This window comes from Centroberyx gerrardi, chromosome 18 (assembly GCF_048128805.1).
Source record: "Centroberyx gerrardi isolate f3 chromosome 18, fCenGer3.hap1.cur.20231027, whole genome shotgun sequence".
NCBI lineage: Eukaryota > Metazoa > Chordata > Actinopteri > Beryciformes > Berycidae > Centroberyx > Centroberyx gerrardi.
This window is the reverse complement of record NC_136014.1, coordinates 22,179,691-22,197,592: the sequence shown is the minus strand read 5'-3', so window position 1 is coordinate 22,197,592 and position 17,902 is coordinate 22,179,691. Positions and strand designations below refer to the sequence as shown.

At 45.3% G+C, this 17,902-nt stretch overlaps 1 protein-coding gene across 3 annotated transcripts in view; it reads left to right on the top strand.

The window, feature by feature from the left end:
• Positions 1-692: 692 nt before the first annotated feature.
• The window catches only part of fynb (FYN proto-oncogene, Src family tyrosine kinase b), a 60,930-nt gene continuing 43,720 nt past the window's right edge, over positions 693-17,902 (top strand). For all 3 annotated transcript variants that reach the window (XM_071899267.2, XM_071899266.2, XM_078289761.1), the window contains exons 1-2: positions 693-813; positions 12,128-12,196. The gene's annotated coding sequence lies outside the window, so the exon portion shown is untranslated. The remainder of the gene's footprint in view (positions 814-12,127; positions 12,197-17,902) is intronic.

Sequence of the window (17,902 nt, the reverse complement as noted above, 5' to 3'; positions counted from 1 at the left end):
CTTCATAAACTCCTACCTCCGAGTTGTCATTGCATTCAAGTGGTTTTGGTCGGAAATAATAGCAAAACGGACCCTGTAAGAAAGTAGACTTTTAGTTGCTGTTGTTTTGTTTTCAGAAACGAGCAGCGCAGAGCGAGCTCGTGTTACAGACGCAGACTGAAGAAGAGAAAGTGTGCATCGGGCATGTAATCTTTTAATTTAATCTGACCAAATCTACATGACAACTAAAAGTCAAACAAAGAGTGGAAATGGAGGCATACAACAATACTAATCATTTACACAGAATGCCAAACAATAACATATAGCCTAATCATAAAATACATAACTCTTTCACAAAATAGCCTAGATAACTCTTTCCCATACTACTTTGTATGTTTATATTGTATGTGTCTTGTATTGTTATACCTGCTATGGATGTCTTTTTTTAAGATGAGTCTTAAATAAAGTTTGAATTTAATTTAATTCAATTTAATTGAACTGTTACCATCAATTGTTGACACGGCTTCCATGTTCCCCGCCTCTTAAACATCTCATCTCGGCAACTGGACTCGACTCAACCAGTCTAACTGTTGGCAGTCAGTTTTGGGTCGTTCATGTGCGTTCTTGTCGTAATTGCAATATTTCCGACGGCACGTGAAGGCAGCATTAGTTTCATTGTGGCCCTGCAGAGCCAACGCCATCACACAGCGGCTACGACGAGGAGCAGGGCGACACCAGGGCCACAAGAGAAGCGCAATCTTTATTATAGTAACATCATTTCATTATAACGGTAATGGAATACAGTGCTGCGGATTATTAGACGCCTTTGAACTGGTAAGAGACAATCCCCCACTTTACCCTTCATTCAGCTCGCAGCTCCACAACGCGAAATGAATTACTTTGATTTTTTTTATGATTACTATTATTGACGTTACTTGTGCGTAAATGTACTTGGCCTGTTACATCTCTCTCTCTCTCTCTCCCTCGTTTATGGGGAGACTGTCTGGGCAAGGCGTCGGCTGTTTATGCTTCCAATGCGATGTTTAATCTTTGAAATACTGTCCAGGTTACATGTAGCTTCTGTAACGGGAATGAAGAAATAGTAGCCTAAGGCCAATTAGACAAGTAGGTTATCCACGGTCATCGGCGGAGGGGAGAAACCCTCAGTGTTTATCACGCCAGGCTTTAAATCTTCAAAGCATCTTGACGCATTCGTTTTGATCCCCTGCTCGCTTGTTTACCGAGCTCGCCCCCATCAGCAGCATCTCGTATCGATGCCTGCTGGAGTCAGATGAAGGACACAACCTCACATGCCTCACGGTGGTTCCGTTATCTGGGATGCTTTTAGGCTTTCTGCTGCAAAGGGACTCGGCGTTGCTTTGCTTTTGCGTTAACTTTTCGCTTTGAGGACGATCGGCTGCATTCCTGCATACTGGGTGGGTTTAAGGTCTGTGATGCAAGTTAAAAAAAAAAAAAAGTGGTGATGATTTTAAGTGTTTGTGTCTGCAGCACTTAAGTGTTATCTGTCTTGAGTCCACTGTCTGATTTGCTGGAGGAAAAATGTCATTGTGTTGCGCTCATTCTGACTGTTCAGCTGTTGATGCCGTAACTCCATCAGGTGTGTTCCTTCTCTTCACCCACTTTATATTCTTTGCAACAAGTCAGATCTATTGCAAGTTTCCATATGGCCCAGTAAGAATAACAATGCCGCTTTGTGCATTTTAATCAGGCCTTTACAATGTGTTGAGAATGTAAATGCCTTATTGAGACATAATCTCTCTTTAGTCCTCTTAGGAAGTTGCTTTCTTATTTCCTTTGGTAATTGGGGTCAATTGCTCCTGTCACCTCCAGCACCATTTTTAAAGCAGTGATTGGCATCCTTTCTACATTCAGCCCATAAAACCACGGCCACTTCTGAAACACTGTTAACTGCAGCCATTTGTTACATGCACTGTGTTTGCAAAATGAGTGTAATTGATTATATTGTTGGCTGCTGCCATCACGCACCCAACAATTTATTTCCCGAATCAATTCCCTTACATAAGCATTTCCCTCTCCAGAAGTTTGTTTCTTGATGAACAGCCTTCTGAAACTGCATTTGCACCATGTGACACGAAAACTCTCCCCTTGTGATGAATTTATTTTAGGTGGCATTCCTCAAGGCGAAAAGCATCGTAAGTACTCTTGTCATTCTTTCCCTTGGAAGTTGCTCACAACTCGGCAGTCACTAGCAGAGTAGTTTGATCTTTACAAGGTTTTGCAGAGTCTCTCATGCTGTAGTTCCCCTGCTGTATTTTGCTACTGCTGCAAGGTTTCCGGTGTAGTAGTACTATTATCCCTATTTTCAGAAATCCTGTTTCCGTTGGGTTTTGACCAGTGCCAGTGCTTGGCAGACAGCTTGCTGACTCCGCTTATACTGTCATTTCCACTTGAAAAAAACAACACTTTTTTTTTACAACCATGGGATGTTGTGGGCTGCTGAATTCAGGTGCCACTATAATGAGTTCAGGTGCAGCGTATGGAAGCACAATATACGGTTCAGTGTGTGAATCTGTCCCCTGGGAGCCGGGATAATCTTTGTTGGATCAACAAAGGTAGTAGTCTTGGAAACCAACCGCTGAAACGAGTGCTCATGATGAAATATTGTCTTTCAACGAAGCTATATATAGACAAAACCACAGAGGTTCACATTTTCAAGTTCTGTGGATCTGGGTTTTATGAGCCCTAATCGTTTGATGTCTGTTGGAAGTCTGCATAAATCCTACTGAATTGGAATATTACAGATACTGTAGCAACGATCCCCTCCATACTAGTGTTTACTTCTGTCAAATCTGGCATATTTGCAGTCATGTGCCATATTTGTACAGCCATGGTGCTCGCAGAAATCCCCGCCTCTTGCCTTGTTACAGAAAAACTGCTCTTGTCAGAATGAGTTATGGGATAAGGAGTGTTCTGTTTTTTTTATTCTCTATGCTATACGATGGGAGGAGGCATGCATGGTGTCACAGATTTCAGGTCCCTTGCGTTTAGTGTGGAGGTCCAGTTAGACAGACGGGCAGACAGGTTTATACAGCTACTCCTCCTTTAGCACTGTGGTGAAATGCTGCCAAGCCGCTGTGTGCCTAATCGCAGTTCACCCTGTCGCTGCATGACAGGCGGCCAACTCTCTGCTGCCGTGAGAGACGATGAACCTGATCGGTCAGGTTATCACAGAATGGTAAGATGATTAAAACAGTAGACCTCGGTAATTATAATACAGTAGATTAACCGTGAGAGTGCAGTGTCTGGTAATGAGGCGCTCTTGAGTCTGAAGCCACTTTTCTGACGTTTTGGACTCGTCTCGGTCTCAGCCACTGATTCATTTTCTCCCCAGCACTACAATCATTTTAAGGGATTACACCTGTCTATAGTATCCTCAAACTTTTATGCGCTGATTAGTCAAAATCCTGTGGATTAATTAGTTGGATTTTGAAGGGTTTAGTTGTAGACAGATCTGCATCTCTGTTGATCCTGTAGAAACTCTTTAAGCGTTATTTGGAAAGAGATGTACAATGTTTATTGCCTATTTTGGTCTTGGTCTTGGATAGGACTGGATTTGTTGTGGTCTCAACCCCCTTCAGATCTGGTTTAGACCCCAACTGTACTGGACTTGGTCTTGGAATTGACTCGGACTCGACTAAGGTGGCCTCGGCTGAAGCCCTGAGTCCCACATTTTGCCCATAGTGATTACCTTTATTTGGCTTTGATTCAACCAGGCGAGGTATACTGAGGTGTCCTGTATCACTGCACTGCAATCCCACTGAACCTTGTGTGCTCAGTTGAGAAAGGAAGCAGACAAACTGGGAAGTTAAGTGTTAAATGAGCTCACAGTGGTCACATCTTTCCAAATGTCACCTTGCTCACTGTCTGTCATTCTACCCTCTGTGGTTGGAGCCATTTTGATCAGCTTTGGACCAGGTCCCTGTCCAGTACCCAGTGCAGAGCTGGGGGCCCATTTGAGGATGGATTAGAGAGCTGGCACCAGTCTTGGTAAAGCCCTAATCTGGATCTTTTTCACAAGTTTACATAACCCATCTTATCTCCAAATACAGATCTCTATTACTTCAGAGTTTACTCACTTTTCCACCAGAAACTAAACTTTTTTTTAAAGATTACTTTTGGACATTTTACATTTTATTATATAGTTGACAGTAGAGAGAGACAGAATAGATTAGGGGAGAGAGAGGGGGATGACATGCAACAAAGGGCTAAAGTCAGATTTGAGCCACCAGGACGGCCCGGAAGCCAACTTTTTACAGCCTCAAAATACATACAGTATATAACTATAATACATAAAGTTACTGTCAGTCATGGAATCAAAAGCTTTGACTCATTGCAGTCCAGTGAGTCAAAGCCAGTATTGGGGTGAGTGTGTTTCAATAGGGCGTGACGTAAATTCATGAACAATTACGAATCTGGTGCTTTGGCACGAATGATGAAATGCATCCCCCCCCCCCCCCTTATCTCATTTGCAAAAGTTGCAGAGTCCAGTCCAGGAGCTGATGTCATCACATGGCGCTCGCGGTGGGTCAGATGGCCCGGCTCACGCATGTGGGACTGGGAATACAGAGAGCCGCTCCTCTGAGCTCAGCATCACGCCAGACCCTCGGAGGTCAGAGACTCACCGCAACAATGCTGTCCTTTGTGTCGCGCTTCCAGTGGAGGGGATAAAATGTGTCTCTTTTCTCCCTTTGTGTCTTTTGGTGGCTAAGTCGTGACGTACTTACAGGCTCAAATGAAGTTCTTGTTACAGATGAGTAAATGTTTAACCATGGATGAATGCGGGGTATGACAGAGCCGGCGGGGACGCACGCCGACATGTGAGAGCAGAGCGAGGGATCATATGATCGCCTCCGAAAAGCCCGCATCCCTCCGGCGTCTCCCCATCAATACAGATAGTTTTCTCTTTATTCCGGTAATTAAAAAGCCCGAGGTTTTACTGTCGCGTTTTCACATTGTACACAATCCATCAGCTTCGTTAATGCGGATGATTAAAAAAAACAACGATGATTGTTTGCGAGCCAGGCATATGCCGCTGGGTCATTGTTGCAGTAATATCATGGGATGAAATGATGTGTGAAAGCGATACACTTGCATGAAAGCTTGTCAGAGCGGGGCCCGTGGAGATGGCCGTCTTAGGAGTGTTTCTTCAAAGGAATTCAATTAGCTGGAGTTGTTTGTCGTGCTTCAAGGACCTGGAGTAACACAGATCCTATCGCACAGATCGCATCACACACTTTCCCTTATCAACCCAGCATTTCCACCTGCCAAATATGAGGGGGGGGGCTTTCTTATTGTGTGTGTGTGTGTGTGTGTGTGTGTGTCTCTGTGTGTGTTTGCTTACGGTTGTATGTGTTGCATCTAAATGTGCTCCGTCAGTTACTGGTCACCGATTCAGCTTTCATTTCCGCTGAAAAGAATCACAGTCGCTCCATTTACATCTGGAACACAACTGCCAAGCTTTGAGAGCATGAGCAGCATGGCTTTCCCCCTCATATCCTCCTGACCATTTTCCATTTTTAATCTCTCTCGTTTTTTTTAATCTCTTCCAATTCCATTTCGCTCTCATCTTCACGTGCCGGGCCTTCATTCAGGAGTTCAGTAGTGCACTGGAGCTGCACAGGGCTATATTTAAAACCTTATAACTGCAGAAATAGACCAGAAATCGGTGAATTCTCGCAACCACCAACCAACCCCAAAAGTTCATACCGCCGCATGAGCAGTGGAATGGCAATGGTAGGTTCGTATAACAGGTTTCCGCCATATGCTGCTGTCTGAGCAGCTAGCCAAAGCTCCATCCCATCATCTGGCGGTTTGAGCAGCACAGCTGGGAGCCGCAGAGAGAGCTGGAGAGAGAGAGAGAGGCGAGGGGATGAGCGCCAACTAACCATGCATTATGCTTTCTGAGACTTTGTTGTTTTGCGTATTATGCATTGTATTCGTCCAGTCAAAATTATTCACAAAGTGCTTTCAACAAGTTCATCACAAAGTGCTTAAGGGAAAAACCCACTGTAAAACACTTAAAAAATCATCTATTGGCAATGTGCTTGGCATTTTTGGGACCATTTTGTTGTTTGTTGGGATGCTTTTCTTATTCCCGTGGATAACTGGAACAAACGCAGGCCGCATGGCAGCGTGTTGAGATATTTCCAGTCCAGCTACCATGGAGTTTGATAGCAGGAAAGTGTTCAGCTATCTAAAACATCAATGGTAAACATTCAAAACATGAAAGGTTTTGGTGTCAGTCCCTCAGAATCAAAGGGCGAGGGCTTCTTTCCAGACTCACCACTTTGAACCGACGTTCAGCGGTCATATAAGGGGAAATTCATCGTAGAAGAGGCAGAGAGACCAATTTCTAGACCAGATTGCAATGCAGCCGCAGCTTGCATCATTGCAGATCTGTCGTTAATAGCGTGTGAAATACAACGCCTTCTTCTTCAATGGCTTTTTTGGTAATTTGAATAACGGGCACAGCACAGCATTGTTCTCTCTCCTGTCTTACTTTTTCTCGACCGGAAAAAAAAAAAAACGCTCTCGCTACTCCTCTTTCCACCTACACATATACAGCACAGAAAAGTCGAAAAGTCGTCGTCGAAAGTCGTTCAAAGATTTCGTGTAGGAAGTCTTTAACTGAAGCAGAAGTAGACGAGGCAGGTCGAGGGAGCGTGAGGACACCAAAAGAGTAAATTACAACACTTCACACATCTCAAAATAACTCCTGGAATACAGTGAACATCACGGACTGATGATGTCTAACAGTGCAAGAGTGTCAGAAGGTGAATTTTTCCTTTTAACAGAGAACAAACAACACAAATACAGATAAAAACAAAAGCGTTTTATTGGAAGGTCATGAAGATTGAAGAGTTAACACACAGTGACATGGTAGTAAATTACTGGTAAAGCTTCCTTCCTCCTCACTTGCAGACCATTGACTTTTGTTTTGTCGACTGATCTAGTTACAGCTCATCATCTGTGAACGGCTGCTTCATCTCTACGGGGATCTGACAAACGCTTCACAAGTGAAAAATGATGCAGCGATTGGCTTAAGATTGCAAAATCGTCTTGATGTTGATGCAAAGTCCGCAAATGCGGCCTGTGTCTTTAAATGTTACCTCAGAAAGCCTCTACAGTGAACACTTGAGCGTCTTAAGGCTCTCTTGTCTGCCAGACTGAAGTCGAAATCATGTGGGCGTTGTTCTCCCCGCTGAAATGACGGGCCAGGGAGAGAATACAGCTCACTACGGCTTATCATTTATTAATGATATGTTTACCGTGGTGGCAGGCAGACTGATGGCAAGTGTTTGCATTTTAAGGGGAAAACAAAAGTGGTCTCTTTATGTATGTTAATGTCCTGGAGAGTTTTCATACATAATTAACTCTTCCAGCTGGGCTTAATGTCATGTGTGCGTGACAAAGGCCATATTCTGTCTCAACAATACGTCCCTGTGCTCCGCGTGGCTGGTGCTGTTCGAAAACGGCACGTTCATCTGCATTGCAAAGAAGCCATTATGTTATGAGTTTCTATGAATTTCAATGTGGATGCATGCTGTAATCACTTGCGCGTTGTACATGCTCCTCTCCCATTTTGCTTCACGCCACATTGCAGATTTCCACTCAAGGCATAGGGGGAAGAGAAAGGATGTGACTGTGTAGCTGTTGCATTTGCATGTAGAGCGCCGGCTTGTGAGCGTTCATCTCATCTCACCTAGTAACTATGTGTCAGGCTCATTGCCAAGAGGTTATATTATGGCCGATTTACACCACAGCATACAGTCTCCTGAACTGTGTCGCCTGCCTGCCCTCTGTGGCTCTGCTCTCCGTCGGCTGTGCAGCGTCATTTCTCTGCAATGCTGATGCAGCGGCGAGATGCTGACAAAGGAGACGATAGCTCATCCTGGCAGCGGCGTCCCATTGGCAGGCCAGACCTGGGCCTTCACTAGGCCCCATTAAAAGGCTGTGACGCCGCCAAGGGATAAAATCATATTGGCAGAACCACAGGGCTTCATCTTCAGGAGCCTCTGTAACACGTTAAATAGCCCCCAAGCCACAGACTTTATTCCCGCTGCGGCCATTTTGAACTTACATCACTCGGGGTGAGAAGCTCTATACGGAAGAGCAAGTACAGCCCAGCTAATGTCCTTTGTCATCAAATAGGATGTCATTTATCATTTCACAGATTCCCCACTGAAAAACGTATTAGAAACGTATTAGATTTAGCTTCACATTTTAAGCTATAGCTATCTACTGGAATCTAGCCTAGGTAGCTGCCTGCTAGTATGTTAGCTAACTTAAGGGGCTAAATTCAAGCAGTTGTTCCCAAGATTGCGAGCTATTTGATAACTTTTAAGTCTACCTGAAGTCCTCACTTATGTGTTGAAGTAACGCTATTTTATTTAAATATATATGACATCTTCCAGAGTGTTCAAAATGGCCGCTGTGGGAATAAGGTCAATTTAATGTTACTCTCTCCCCCGTGAAGACACGAAGCTTTTGGGTTAACCTCAACAAGCTTCCTCATTTTGAAGTGTTCACTCTCAGTCTTTAAAAAAACAGCCTCATGTCTTTTTTTTTGTCAAAGTGATGGGCGTGCAGACTAGATTCAAGTCCGCGGTGGTATTCCACTGCTCCCTCCATAATGCTTTAATCACCTGGCAAATCCCTCCCTTATGTACTGTAGATACAGACAGGCAGTGCAGATAATGTACAAAAGGCCTAATGTGCTGTGAGGATAATTGTCCATTTTAATCCCCTCCTCAGCTCTGTCTGTCAGTCAGCCTCTCAGCCCAGAGGCAGTCCTGACTCGTCAATCAAATCACATCCATCAGGGCTCCTGGGAATGGGACGAGATATTCTGGATTTAATTAGGGCTCTAACATGTCATATCTTCACTATGAACTCCATGACAATAATGTTCAGAAAAACGACAGGCGGCTGAGTATAATATCACTACTAAACTACCGCACAGTCTACCCGGTTCCTCTAAATCCATGTAAAGGCTGTAGCCTCCAGCTGTAAGCTTTGCAAATGCTGCTATTATTGAAATGGCAAAGTGCCCTACTTACCCCGTAGAGACTAGCCCTGAAATGAACCTTAAGTGGGTGGCTGAGGGAGAGTTTTAAGTTAAACCGTGCAAAACATGAGTGTTTTTCTGCTTGAACCCACTGGCTGTACAGTACATGGCATGCCTGCCTTCCTGCCCACTGTACCCAGGTGGCACAGAGACCCGTCCCTTCTTCTATGGTGCCCGCTGTGCGTCCGGCCAGTTTTGTAGCCCACTCATCTGGCCCAGTAGCCGACCGGCAGCAGCAGAATGACTGAGCCTGTTGTGCCTGGCCGGTCATGTGACGGCTCTGTGTGGCTGAATGACTTTCCCCCGCAGCCCCGGTGCCATTATGTTTTATTGGAGGGGCTGCTGATGAAAAGAGAGAGCCAGCGCTCCCTCCGGGCCGGGGGCTCCGCACACTCACAGCAAAGCCTGCTGGGAGTCCGTCGCCATGGCTGACAGACAAGGGGAGACAGAGATAAAGAGAGAGAGAGAGAGAGGGTGAGAGAGAGAGAGAGAGGGTGAGAGAGAAGGCCACAGAGTGGACGCAGACATGTGGGGCAGCCAAATGGCAATTTTCTGCTGGTAAAGAAGGCTTAAAATCACATGTTTCACTTACACGCTGAGCACGGCGAGAGTATTTCGGGACGCCCTCACAGTTTCATGCACAGATCCCCCGAAATAGACGCGCTGCAACCTGCAACCGAAAAAAGTTGTTTTGTGTCTGGCAGAACATTTGAATACTACTGTATGTTGGCCTAGTTCTTTGTTTTAACCAGTTCGTGAGGCCTTTTTTCAATGCTTACATAAGTTCTGGTAATTCTTATTAGCATGACCGTATCCTGAATAATCACATCCCAGTACAGTAACTTCGTTTATTTTTAAATGTCATTTTTATTTATTGCCGTCTCATTCGTCGATTTGAAACTTTACTAACAAGATGAGTGGGCGTGACTGGGTTCAGGTGTATGATGTCATACGTAGGAGAAAATGACACCACTGAACAAAGAAGTAACGGGAAAGGAGGAGTGACGATGTCAAACCTGATCTCTCTTTCCACCCTGCTTTCCGCTCTCTCTCTCTCTATCTCTGCATTTCTTTTTTCTCTTTCTCTCTCAATCTCCTTTTCTCTTTCTCATTTTGTCTGTCTCACTCAATCTCTTTTTCTCTTTCTCTTGCTCATTCTCTCGCTCTGTCTGTCCTTCTAGACTCTCTCTTTCCCTCCAGTATTATCTGCTGAGAGACGGAGAGGCCAAAGCAATCAGCTTCATTTCTAGTCGCTCACACAGTCTGACCTCACTATCTGCATCCACATCTCTGCCATTTAGCTGTTATGCTGGTGGCTTTTAAATTGGAAAGTTCTGCTTTTAAAGATAGTAACTGTGTGTGTGTGTGTGTGTGTGTGTGTGTGTGTGTCAGTCCAAGCAGGCACACGCTGCACCAAGTCATCGTCTGATAATATCTACAATATAATGACCGTTCCACTTGAGCCTAATCGTTGACACTGTGTTGCACAGTGAAAACCTGCGTACAGAGTAATATACATTTCGCATGGCCGTGTCCCATCATGCTCTGCTTCACGTAGTATTGATCCTGTGCAGATATAGTGCGGGTCGGTATGCTCAAATGAACCGTTGAGCCTATTCGAGGTGTCAGGGGGGACTAATTCAACCTGTGACAGGAAATTACACACTCACACACACACATCAGGTTTCCACGTGGGTGGCCACTGTTTATTGCAACAGGAATAGTAACGTCACATTCCCTGCATTGGTGAAAGTTTGTAAGCTTGCGTGCGTCGCTGCGTCAGATCCGCTACGCTTCAGCAATCGACAAAGCCAGGGAGAGACAGATTAAATTAGATTAGCAGGGACTGAGCTTTAAAGTCAAATTAGTGGCTAATGGGTTATAACATATTTGGCAGCGGTAACAGTGTCTCCTTTGTAAATAAAGGGCAGTTAGGAAGCGTGCCATGCAGTTAACCCTGGCCCTCTCTGCCACACAGTGACTCTACTGTGTAATTCTGCTGTCACTCAAAGAGCTGGCAAGGACTGTAAAGATTATCCATGCCTGGTGGAGATTTATCTTGTAAATAAAAGTTGCCATGTACCCCATTAAAAATGTCCTCTATCACTCCGTTCTAAACTCTGTACTTTTGTCCCCTGTACTTGTTTGTGTTTCAGGCTACTTACAATTCAATGGTTTACAAAGGATTTATTCTACTGTACGAGTTATTGAATCTCGATAAGAGCATCAGCTGAATGCCTAAATTGTTGAAGCAAAATATTGTCTCTTTATGCATCCTTTATGTCTTAGAGCTATTGAATGTTTTTGTTTTGCCAAAATGGATATATTGCATTGGTAGAGAAAAGCGCTCTTCTTTTATTCTTGTACTACCGCTTTTTACCAACACGCTCCTGTGCGTAGAATGAGAAATGGTTTAGGGGCCGGCAGATTTCGTTCAGTCCTGCAGCAGTAACAGATGGCAGTAGGAAGTTGTTTCAAGCCTGTTTCTGAAGCACTCAATTCATAATAGCGTCGTCTCATTCACACCTGGGGAGGTGAATGAATGGATTTCCAAATCCACCTGCCTGCCGGAGATGAGACAGAGGAGAACTACAGAGAAGTGAAATGAGGCCATCATACAGGCTTTTGATTAAACCTGGCAGCTCGTGTGTGCTTTGCAGCAACCTGTTGTTTACTAGTGGAGATATTGCGGTCACGATGGTGAGATGTGCCTGTGTCTGCGAGGTGAGATTTTTTTTTTAAGCCCACTGGGGTCGTTTATGTCATCTGTACAAATTGTGGGGTTTTTTTTCCTTTTCTTTAACGCTGTTGTATGACTTCACTTTCCTGTTTTTTTCTCACCGTGCAAATAAATAAGCAACGCTATAGAAGTGTCAGACAAAGCACAGTCCTGTCACATTGTCCCAAAGCATTCTGGGAAAAACGTAAAAAATCTGTGAGACCCATTTTTGGAGGATGACGTCGTCGGGCACATACGGTTGATATTCATGTTTTATTGAATGGGACGATGAATAATTGAATGTCTCTCTGTCCCTGCAGGGCCTCTGTTTTGGCGGCGCACAAAGCAATGTGGAGGAAATAAAGATCCTGATACGCTGAAAACCAGAGGTATGACCTGCAACTTTAGTTACCGTTCACACACACACACACACACACACACACACACACACACACGCATACATACACAAATACGTGTGTCCCTCATACAAATACACATACAGGATGCATTCATGTACACATACACACACGTTTAAATTACTGTACTTATGAGGACCTTCCCTGACTACATTCATTATTTAACCCTTTTTTTATTTTTTATTAGTATTATTGTTTAATAGGGGCAGTGCATATTAATGAACATTTAAAAACCAAATGCAAATATGCCAGATTTAGCCACCAGGCAAATTTTCATCTGTTGTCCCATTTAAAAATACATGTCACAGTTTAATGAATAAAATAAATAGCCTAACCTAAACCTAGTCCTAATTCAAACCTTAACCCTAAACCCAAGTCCTAACCCTAAAATAAGCTCCTTAAAGAAGTGGGGTGCAGCAAAACATCCTCACTTTGGAGGATTTTCATAAGTCATAAGTGTAGAAGTACAAGAACACACACACACACACACACACACACACACATACATTAAACCACACAAATAGCCACCAGCTGGCAACCACTGGCTGAGATTGTTTGCCACAGGCGAAGCTGCTGTCTGAAGCCACGCTGTCTTTTTCCCTCCTACAGTACATGCGCATACCTGTGGTGCATTATTGTGGACTGTGTACCATATGTGTACATTTCACTCTCAGAAACAACAGCAAACAGACATTGTGTACCTTTTACCTCTGGAGCAGTACATTACATTTACACTACTACACAGGACAGCTGTGGCCTTGTTAGGACAGAGGATACTACCAGATAAAAGCTAAAATGCTGCATGTTTTTTTTTCCTTCATACAATATATGACCTGACTAATGTCTGTCTCTGCCGCTGTCTGTGCTCCTGCCGTCTTTAATCCTTCATGTGCAGTAGAGCAGTGCAGCAGCGGGGTCGGCCCATACTTCGCCACAGAGTTAATCTGAGGTCAGCCGGTGAACATTGCAACCCTCCTCGGCTCTGACTCGCCTCTATTATGCTGCTTTCTCATGATTTTCTCTGATTTGTATGATTTTTTTTTTTTTCCTGTTTCAGCATGTTTCCCGGCAATCAAATGAAAGATGTGTCCGTTTATATCCTAATCCGAGTGTTAGCAGGCCGGGCTTCTCCTAGGCCAGAGAGGAACACGGTGGCTCTGATGTCAGATTAGTTATCAACATCCAGCAGCACTGCGTTCTTTGCCCTCCTCAAGACAGTCTGCAGTCTCGCAGCGAGGACTGCTACAGCGGTAGCCATCATTGAAGTCCACAATGTGTCCTGCATTCAGCCTGGTTCCCCCGAAATTTCGTAAAATGAGCACTCTGTGTACGAAAAGTGAGAGAAATACGTTTTACCGCCACAAAAGGATTACGTGAAGGAGACACGACTAGAAACAAGCAGCAGTTTGACATTTAAATAGCGTGATGGAAAGTACGTGTGTAGAGGCGGGGTGGCAGACAGGCGTAAACATTTACTTTGAACTGATGACCTGGGTTCACTTCTCTAGTTTTCTACTGTGGTTGATGTGTTTCTCATTTAATCATGAGCTAACCTTAACTCTGACCTCACCCAAACTGTTTTACTTGCCTAGACTTAACTGTTAGCTAACCTTTTCATGTGATGAACATGTGAAAATGTTGTGCCCAATTCGTTCTTTTGTCTTTTGTGAGACTGTGTCGCCTTGCATTAGTTACTGCAAAAGTCACTGTCTGTTTAATAGGTGGGAAAATAGATATGAAACACAAAACCTGTCTCTCTCGAACCACTGTCAGGTCATCCCATGCTCTGTTTCACATCTGAATTTAAATTTCCCAAACAGTTCCTCTCAAGTGCGGCCCCACAGTGCAACAGTAGCGCTCCGGTAAACAGCAGCCACTTGTTAGTCTCACTTGTTTTGGGGCCTTGGTGTCCGTGTCTGGCCTGTTCAGAGGCGTAGCAGCCTGTAGCTTCCTCTTCCTCAGAGTGAGGGAAGCTCCCAGCAATCCTCCACCCAGCCTGCTGACAAAGGAGACACATTGTGAAAACCCCGGCGGAGCAATCTACAAACAGCTATAAATGGAAAGGAGCTTTTTTTTTGGTTGAATTCCTCATCAGTGGGTTAGTGGAAACGGGCTGAACAAGGGATTCTTCCAGGAATCAGGAGTCAGCTGAGTATCCAACATTCATAGCAAGTGTATTCATTATGCAGGCTCAGTCATCGCTGCACTAATAGCTAGTTATTATGTGTGCTCCATTTTCCTATGGTATATCCGTGCAGCTAGCAGAGCGGGCTTGTTGTGGAATCGCAGCTCTGTCTGTGACTCAGCTTTTGGGAAGAGCTTCTGAGTGTGTGAGGCGATGGTGACATGGAAGACACGGCACAGTACGCTGTAGGTGTCAATAGATGCTCTGCAGAGGTGTGATGGTAGCACTCAGTGCAGCCCTCTCTGTGGCACCGTGCAACAACAGTATGTGTGTGTGTGTGTGTGTGTGTGTGTCAATGCATGCCCGTGCTCTCTGTGGGTGGTTTTGTAGGCTGGTGAGAAACAGAAATGAGTCACCGATTCCAGCGTCGTTTTTATGCCAAAACCTGCCAGTTCACTCTGCCTCTCTTTGAGGTTTCGCATTGTGTCAGAAGACGAGCTAAACGGCACACTCATAATTATCCTCACATTATCCCCGGCATTGATATGCATCGCTAGAATGATTTGCAGCTACGAAACAAACGCGTACTTCTGTTCCGCTGCTTGTTGCCTCCTCGCAGCACCAAAGCCAACTATTCACCCTCGCCTCCCAGCTGGTTACCTCCATGGTAATGACTGTGGCGGTGTGGGCTGCGGGAGCTATTCACTGAAATGTCAGTGTAACCCTCAAACTGTGGCTCCATTGTGGTTCCCAGTTTGCCCGATGGTAAGGAGACACAGGCAGTGGGAAGAAGTGGTGCCGCTAATGAACCTAGTTAAGCTCCGTTGACACATCTGGTGGCGTTTTTTCCCTCCGCATGCTTTCCTTCCTCCGTGCTAGGGCTAATGAAGCGATCTGCTAAGGATCCTGGCTGCACTGTGAGGTGTACCCAGTATAGCCTGCACAGGATGTATGTAGGCTCTCTCTGCACTTATTACCGACTCCTAAAGAGGCCTCCTGAAACCTCAGAGCATAACCAGGCGTCCCCCCTGAGCAGTACATCTGCAGCGTCGTGCACATTCATTCCCCCGGCTTTCCTGCGGTCATTTGATTGCCGTTAGGTATTTCTGCTTAATATAAAGCACACTCCGTCTTGACCATCAGATCCGCTCATCGTCAGATCTCTCTCTCATTCTGTAGCGTGTCGAGGCTGCATCGCAGTCGAGGAGAAAGTGGGGACGTCAGCGAATTAGCAGCGATGCGCTTAGCCCCGCTGAGAGACGTCAGCTCTGGGAAACATCAAAGCGCTGTTGCGGTGCGCTGGATCCTCCGTCGACAGCGCATAGGGCAATATATCTGTCAGCCGCTGCACGACGGCGGCAACAGCGCTGCCCCGGTTCCCAGAAACCGTATACGTCAGCGATGCCTACACGTGCAGCAAGTATGCCAGTGTGTATGTGAATGGAAATATTTTTATTCGCACAGGCGTAGGGGTTGTTCATACACGCACACACACACATTTAAAGGAAAAAAATCCACCCTCGGATACTCTTGTGCGCTTGTATATAATTGATTTACGGTGTTCAATGCACGCTTTGTAATTCTTTGCCTCAACCTGCCTTGTCTACTTCTGCTTCAGTTATCGATTTCTTTTACGTTTCTCAGAATGACTTTCAACAACCACCAGAGAACGGTTGTGAACTTGTTGCTTGTTGTTGGTTTTATGTGTAGGTGGAGAGAGCGATGGCGATAGTGGAGCAAGACTTTTTCCAGTCGAGTGAAAGCGAGTCAGGCCGCTTACTCAAAACGCAACATGTCTTGTGGCTGCATTGCACGATTCTGGTCTATTGAGGCTACTGTCGGTGGAAGAAATTGGTCTCTCTGCCTCGTCTGCGATGGATTTCTCCCTGTATGAGTGAACATAGGTGGAAAATGGTGAGTCTTGAAAGAAGCCCTCGCTCTTTGTAGACCCACTGAGGGACTGACACTAAAACCTGACATTAGCCGTTGCTGCACTGGAAATTCCCGCTATCCACGAGAATAAGAAAAGTACAACAGCAAACAAAAAATGGGCCCAGACATGCAAGGTACATCACCAATAGCTGTTTTTTTTAACAGTGTTCAAGTGTTATGGGGTGGGATTTTCCTTTAAAATGTCTGTTTGCATGAACAGGGTGTCCTGGTTGCCCAGCGATAAGCCATGATGATGTATTTTTCAACATCGTGGGTTTGAATCGACCTATTTGCATGCGATACCCTGTCTCACTCTTGTTAATAACTCTCCACTGTTTCTGTCAAACAAAATCAGAAGTGCCAGAAAATGTGGAGGAGGTAGAGAGGAGAGGAGGTAGAGAGGAGAGGCAGAAGAGGAGGAGGTGGGTTGAAGGAGAGATTGACCGCCTGCTCCTAATGGTTTTAATCCACAGCTCTAGAGAAGGGCCTTTTTGATGTTTGGTCCTCTCCTCCCTCTCTCATCCCTCCATCCTTCTGCAGATAAAAGAGGCGAGGATGGGCGTAGGAAAACCTGGGGCTGAGGGGTTCGGCTGCAGCATTTTAATGATCTCTTATTCACTTAACCTCTCATTTGTTTACCGCTGCCTGTAATGCAGGGAGGCTGGCTGGGTGGGTGGGTGGGTGGGTGGAGGCCACGTGCAGAACATTGAAGTTTGGCTCAGAGGAGACTGGGTTATTTATGCTGTGTGTTTGCTCTGAATTTGTCTGTTTGTTTGACTCAGGAAGTAACATGGTTTTAAAGTTTATGAACTGTCTCTGTTCAGCGCCGGCAGCTGGCCGCCCTGGCTGCATGCTGGCTGCAGTGTGTGTACGGTTTCTGCTGCTTGCAGGATGTGTGTGTGTGTGTGTGTGTGTGTGTGGTGTACAGTTTATGTGGTTGTGTGTGTGTGTTCTTGAGAAAAATGAGAGAGCCTACCCAATGCAGATGGCACTGTAACCTCATCCTGTCTTACTGGGCTAAAGCGCCCACCTTCATCACATCTCCTTCAGCATACTAATGACTAGCCTTGGATCTGTTTAATGATTCACTTCTCATACATTTCTCTCCTTATAACGAGACTCTGCATTTCCTTGAGGCTCTGCAAGACTCAAGTCCATGTGCTTGCGGGGTTGAAGGTTCGAGTGCGGCTCATGACCTTTGTCGAATGTCCTACACTCTCTCTCCCATCTTTCCTTTCTCCGCTGCAAACTATCTAATATTGCAGAAATACATCTTCAAAAAATAAGTGTCTCTAACTGACGTCCAGGCTAGGTGAGCTCCCTATCTATATGCATGTGGGTGAAGCATTTAGACCGCCATATGGCCAGGGAGAACCCAACGCACACAGATTGTATTGGCCAGTTTGAAAAGGCACGTACGGGGGAATCAGACGGCCGGAACAACGGCAGCTGTAGCTCCTCATTGACAAGCTTAGACCTGCTGCCCAGCCTGCTGAGAGCTGTGACAGGTATATTGTCACCGGAGCTGTGAGAGCCTCGGCGTGAACCGGGCCGTCTAATGGCTTCACACTTGGATGGGCTTATTATGGACGTGGCTGCACAGAGGGCAACAATGGACCCTT